The following is a 5,000-nucleotide window of genomic DNA, read 5'->3' on the forward strand; positions in this document are numbered from 1 at the left end:
GTAGAAAAACAGAGACCGTAACCAAATTATATGGCTGTGCGCTATACAGTTAGCCAGCTTTTATATAATTACCAGCGTCTGCAGCTGAACCGAATCAACTCTCTCTCTCTCTCTCTCTCTCTCTCTCTCTCTCTCTCTCTCTCTCTCTCTCTCTCTCTCTCTCTCTCTCTCAGTGATCCGCTAATAACAATCGCACTGCAAGGGAGACGGAGAAGCAAGGCCGTATCTTAGAAGGGCAACACATGACCAACCACCTCCTGTGGGAAGTGTACCGTCCTTGAGTTGGACCACCACCACCACTCCGCATAGCTAAACTAATTAAGACTCCCAAGGCGAAGGTATAGGACCACTTCTGATGGCACTCCGGCAGCACGCAGCAGGGGGGGTGTTGCTGGAACCTCTGAGGGTGGTGTGCAATGTAATGATGCTTTCGCTGACTGCCTTGGAATCTCCAACGCGCTGAGGTTTGTCTGGGTCTTTGATGGAACGGCGTCGCCGGTCAGTACAGATGCCGTGTTGTTCTGCTGGACCCCGTCCCGAATTTGGAGGGTCCTCCAGTGTGTTGTGGAATGTCTTTGAGCGTGTTTTTAGTGCCGGCGGGTGGTTGGGGAGAGGAAGGGAGGAGGGTTTTGATTCTGTGTTGCAGGATCTGTTACTGGGTGTTGTTGTTGTTGTGGTGGTGGGTTCCAGAATCTGAAGAGGCAGGGCGGAGTGGGTTTAATTGTATGTTTTGAACACTGCTTACAACCACTTTCACCTCATCAACACGTGTTAACTGCGAGCGTCTTGGCACTAATTGTTGTCAGTTAGCATCAAGTTACACTCGAAAGCCATTTAGTTTGGAATGTATGCTTTCTGTCTCTTTCTGTTTCTGTCTCTGCACGTCTCTGCCTCCAGTCTGTGTCTGTCTCTCTGCCTTTTCTTTCTTTCTCTGTTCCTTACCTTCCTTCACTGTTTTTCTCTGACTCTGTCTGTCTCCGTCTGTCTGTCTGTGCTGTCTCTATCTCTCTCTGTCTCTCTCTCACCACACACACACACACACACACACACACACACACACACACACACATACATACACACACACACACACACACACACACACACACACACACACACACACACACACACACATACACACACAATATCTTATCTATTTTGCAATCTAGTCGGCCATGTGTTCCAAGTTTGTTGATTTTATAAACAGTCAAAGTAAAGAATAAATATGAAAATAGATAAATGAATAAAGATAACCATAACAACTACTGCTGTCAACGACAACTGCTTTGACTAACCCTACTACTGCTTCTGCTGCTGCTGCTGCTACTACTACTACTACTACTACTACTACTTCTATCAATGCCACCACCACCAACACCACTACTACTACTACTGTTGCTGCTGCTATAACTGTAGTTGTTGCTGCTGTGTCTGCTCTGTTACCACCACCTCTACCACCAGCACAACCACCACCACGCCACATTGCTATTTCTCGACCTCACCCTCTCCCTAAAACTACACAACCACTCCACTGCTGTCACTACATCCATCATACTGCATTTCTATTACTACTGATGCAAGGGAAAACGGACAGAAGATCATCACTTCTTTCAGCACTGTGAGAAATACCAGAGAGTTTCCGTAAATCTCCGACAGAATCAACAGTGGTGGGAAAACACACACACTCTCTCTCTCTCTCTCTCTCTCTCTCTCTCTCTCTCTCACACACACACACACACACACACACACACACACACACACACACACACACTAACTCACACACACACACACACACACACACACACACACACACACACACACACACACCAAACCAAAACAAAACAACTACCACAATGCCTACCGCCACTTTTATTTACTCCTACGACGACTACACGTAGACGATAATCAAGACATCACCAACACACACACCACTCTTTCCGCACCATCAAAAGATGCTAGCAGCCAGTGTCAGTCAGAGCATCTCTGTCTGATAAAATGGACAATCTGTGGTTAGAGGGGAAGGAGATCCCCCCCACCCCCCAAAGAAAACACCACGAGTCTGCTTCCACTTCCGTTCGCATGGCGCCTTGCCACGCGGATCGTCTCCCTTGATTTACGGGGGGTGGCGGTGGCGGTGGCGCCAGGTTCGCGGTCAGGTGGATCAGGTGGCCAATCACAACAATCCTAGCTCTTCCCTGGGGGGCTGCAGCTCCTTTGGCGTGTTTTCATTGGTCACACACTCTAGCGGACGACGCTGCGGTAAGGGAAGAGGAAAACAAAAAGTTGGTGGAAGTGGTGTGCAATGTTGGTCAGGTTAAATGAAACGTTGAGCGGAAATTTTGTTTTGTTTTGTTTTGTTTTGTTTTGTTTTGTTGTTGTTGTTGTTGTTTTTGTTTTTTTTACTAAATTATTTCTAAAATTGATGGAGGAGTCGACCGGTTATTCATTCATTTATTCGTTCATTCATTCAGGATTGGGGGGTTGAATGGTAGATTTATTGATGGTTGATTGACACACACTCTCTCTCTCTCTCCCTCTCTCTCCCCCCCCTCTCTCTCTCTCTCTCTCTTAAGTTGAATGACTGTTTGGAGAAACCTTACACCAGACAACAAGTGTTCATAAGGTTCACATCAGGCCGACCACAATGCGACGTAATGCGCGTGCGTGCGTGTAAAGTAAAATAAAAAAAAAGGAAAAGAAAAGAAAAGAAAATACTGATGCGGTGTTCCTTTGATGGCGCCGCGATAGCGCTATGAACAGCACACTAAATGACCATCATACAACATAGTTAAAACTGTACTACCAGAATTGTCGCTTTACAACGAAGAATATATGAAACGGGTAATGTGATTTTCCAGCAGCGAATAAGTAGCTTCAGAAACTCAGACTTTACGTCCATAAAACAGATTTCTTTCTCAACAATGCAAGATAGGATTAACCCTCCTCAACCCCAACCCCCTGCCCCCCCCCCCCCCCCCCCCCCCCCCCCCCCCCCCCCTTTTTTTTTTTTTTTTTTTTTTTTGGTCTTCTGCCGCCGGCGCTGTCGGTATTCACTTACTTCCACCACGACACAGTTCGTATGAGGATCCAACGATTTAATGGCGAAAGACGGTCTTTATCACACTGTCAATCGAACGCCTCCTCCAACCGCATCCACTCACCTCCAAACCCCATCATCCACTCCCCTTCCCAACGCTTTTCTTTGCTTTCTATTCTAACCGCGGTCTTATTCCTCCACTATTCTCACCCATCTCCCGTGAGTGGTAAACATACACATCAAGCTTAAAACTTAAGCCCTAGTCCACAAGACAAGCTTTACAAGCGTCCGTCCCCCGCTCAACCTGACCGACCATGGACAAGTCCACCGGCGGCCTCCGTTCCTGTACTGGCGGCTCGCCTAAGTGAGCAATAACCCACTGAGGCAGATTGGAAAGCTTTTACACGACTGATCGCTTCTTCAGAGAACAGCCACGCTTTTCCCTTGCCCTTAGGTTACACGCCCTCATCTTCTCTTCTATTTTTTTTTTCTCTTAGTCGGCGGCGCCCTTCCTTCCTCCTCCCACTACTACTACTACTACACTTGCTGTGGGAGTGACCCCAATGATCTTCTAAACAGCCCTCGCTCATCATCAAAGGGTGAGGAGGGCCCCTGACCCACCTCCCTGTCCTGGGCTGCAGAGCGGGAGGTCCATCATTAGTAGGCTTGCCCACTCCGTCTCTCGTCCCATGATGGGCCATTTCATCGGCGCGCGGACTCTGGATGGGTGGGTAATTACCCTGACCCGGGGTACCCCCGTGAGCGGCCATCTTGTCACCCCCCCCCCCCTCCCCACCCCCCCACACACACACACTCCCCCTCCTCTTCCCGGCTCCACTCCCCTACCGCCTTCCCCTCCTCTCCCTCCAGCCCTTCTCTCCCACCTCCCAGCCTAGCCCTGTGGGCGAGGCAGAGCTAATGACAAGGTGGCCGCCTGTGACATCATGTAATGGCTGACCCTTCTGTGTGGAGGAGTGATGCCCAGTCAGTTAATGTTTTGAGGGAGAGAGAACGAGAGAAAGAGAGAGAGGCGCTTTGACGCTTTGACACTTTATTGTCATTACCTGCAAGGGTCAATTGATAAGGGGTTAACAAGGGTTAATTCTTATATCACCATAAGTACAAAACAACACACTCTGCTTATCAGCATTTGAAAACATATCACACAGAGTCAGAGGAAGAGGCTGTGCTTTTGTGGACCCGTTGGACATGTGGCCGGCCGGCCGTCAGAGCGCGCGTGCGCGCGCGCTCGAGAGCGGTACGCGCATGTGTTCGTATGTTTTCCGCATTTATGTGTTCAGTAAGATTGTTTCATATACATGTTCATGAATTATAATCATAGTTATCCATATGAGACTATTTTTGTAGCCTTTAACTGTGACTGATTGATCTATCTATCTATCTATCTATCTATCTATATATATATATATATATATATATACTTGTCCTTGCTCCACGCGAAGTAATACTAACACACACACACACACACACACACACACACACACACACACACACATTTTTGTACTCATTCGACAGTCATGCCACAAAGTGTGGGTTATTTATGGAGACAACTCTGTATTTCAACTCATCAGTGTCCACAGTTATGTCCCATGGATGTTCTGTGTGAGTGCTGGTCAGCACAGGACTTGCGGACAACTTCGTCGATCATGCCGTCGGTTTCGTGTGCAGTGAATCAGTTTCAGCTTCAGTATTTCCAGGAAGCGTCACTACGCTCGGACAAATCCATATACGCTACTCCACATCTGCTATGCAGATGCCTGACCAGCAACACAAGCCAATGCGCTTCAATCGTCAGGCCGAGTTTGGGTGCATGCATATAAATATTTGTGTACCTATCAGAACGGATTTCTTCCACAGAATTTTGCCAGAAGACAACGCTCTCGTTGCCATGGGTTCTTTTTCACTGCGCCAAGTGCGCGCTGCACACGGGACCTCGGTTTATCGT

This window comes from Babylonia areolata, chromosome 1, assembly GCF_041734735.1.
Source record: "Babylonia areolata isolate BAREFJ2019XMU chromosome 1, ASM4173473v1, whole genome shotgun sequence".
In the NCBI taxonomy this organism is placed as follows: domain Eukaryota; kingdom Metazoa; phylum Mollusca; class Gastropoda; order Neogastropoda; family Buccinidae; genus Babylonia; species Babylonia areolata.